General features: G+C 36.8%; 1 pseudogene; it reads right to left on the reverse strand.

Moving 5' to 3' along the window:
* Positions 1-1,184: 1,184 nt before the first annotated feature.
* On the reverse strand, positions 1,185-1,556 carry LOC149527353 (short-chain dehydrogenase/reductase 1 pseudogene; annotated as a pseudogene).
* Between the last annotated feature and the right edge of the window lie 143 nt (positions 1,557-1,699).

Here is a 1,699-nt window from a genome sequence, read left to right on the forward strand (position 1 = left end):
TCTCATCTCTAGCAGTTAACAACACCGTGATTCCTTTTGAAGCTAGCTGTTTACATATTTCCAATCCAATTCCCTTATTTGCACCAGTAACCACTGCATATCTAAGAAGAAAAGCAAAAATGGTTCAGAGAATTAAAAACAGGACAAGGATTACTGATGCTATGTAATAAAGTGGTGATAAAGAAATCTAAAATCTGGTAAGTTGAGAGCATCCTGCCTACATAAAAAAGTAAGTGCCACTCCACCTAAAATCAATTGATTTCAGGTTGAATGTCCATTCCTAGCGAAGAAAAATTTACTACCTCTTCGTTACTTCTGCCATTGATGAGGAGAAACAGAACGAGCTCTCCTCTGGCCCTCTTCGGACTGGTCCGGACTCTGGAAGTGAGAAATAAGAACCCTCCCCTGTTTTTTGTGGTGTACAGGAATATGCAACTATATCGGGGTTGGATAAACCCACGTTACCAATTTGTATGGGGCAATAGCCAATAGAAGGAACATCAGTTCAATCAGCTCACAGAAAGGGAACCACATAATGATTTCTTCAGTTCATACTTGCTCTTTTAGACTATTTTTTCAATCATTAAACATAACAAGTCACAAATAGTGGTATAAATGTGTTAGTGAGAAACATACACTTATGTCTTAAAATTTGTATTATTTAAGTATGCTGCTTTATTCTATCTGTCTCCTATAGATTTTACCCTTTAAATTAATAGCTAAGAATTAGTCCATTTATCTAAAGTCTAACAGTTTAGATATTCAAATTTTACCAAATGCTACTACTTATTAGAGACCATACTTCAAGCGAAAATTTTCAAAATTTTTTTTATTTTCTTGAAATTAATTACCTCTCAAGATGATGGGTAAACCTAATTTTTCTCATTTTAGTGACATTTAAATGAAAAATGCTTAGAAATAACAAACCAAAAATCTAGTCCTGTGCAAATTGTCCACTGTGCATTAACCATATGATATAATTGACCCGCATAAATTGGGAATTTACAAAACAAACTTTGCAATAGAAAGTTACGCCACAAGATTTCTTACGCGATTTCCTTGTACTGGGACAGGATGAGAGAAAATGAAAGCTGCGTTGCATGTGCGGTGAGTGTTGGGTGTGTTACGGTGCGTCATAAAATAACAATGAGATTGTATTATTTATAGTAGTAGCATCAATTATCTCAGTCGAAACTTGCAGGTTCACTCCGATTGAAGAAAAGGCCAGAAGGACCACCATTTGGCAAGAGTGCTAACTTAATAGGACTTGCGAAGCCTTCTTCAACAGCTAGCTTGCCAGTATTGAAATTTATATCTGTTTTAACAAAGCCAGGGCAAACACAGTTGATGCAGAAACTCGGATACTTCTTGGCCAAAATCCTTGTGTGGGCATTCATGGCTACTTTTGAGACTGTATAGGCAGAGAGGGCGGTTGGCCCACCTTTACTTTCTAGTAAACCCTCCTTAAAATCTTTTAGATATTCAGTGAGTAAGTCGTTCAGCTTCTCTTCAGTGGTAAAACCCGTTAAAACTCCTTTGAGCCGTTCACCGGTCATATGCTGATCAAAAAAGGTGACAAGAAACTTTCGGGTCAATCCTCTGCCGTAGTATCTGAAAGCGAAGAATTATTTCTTTAGAGGGTTTGTTTCTGTAAGGATTCTACCTTTAACATGACCACAGAGGAGGAAATATTTACAAT

The sequence above is a fragment of the Theobroma umbraticum genome, unplaced genomic scaffold (genome assembly GCF_002168275.2).
Source record: "Theobroma umbraticum cultivar Fairchild unplaced genomic scaffold, ASM216827v3 scaffold_4.1, whole genome shotgun sequence".
In the NCBI taxonomy this organism is placed as follows: Eukaryota; Viridiplantae; Streptophyta; class Magnoliopsida; order Malvales; family Malvaceae; genus Theobroma; species Theobroma umbraticum.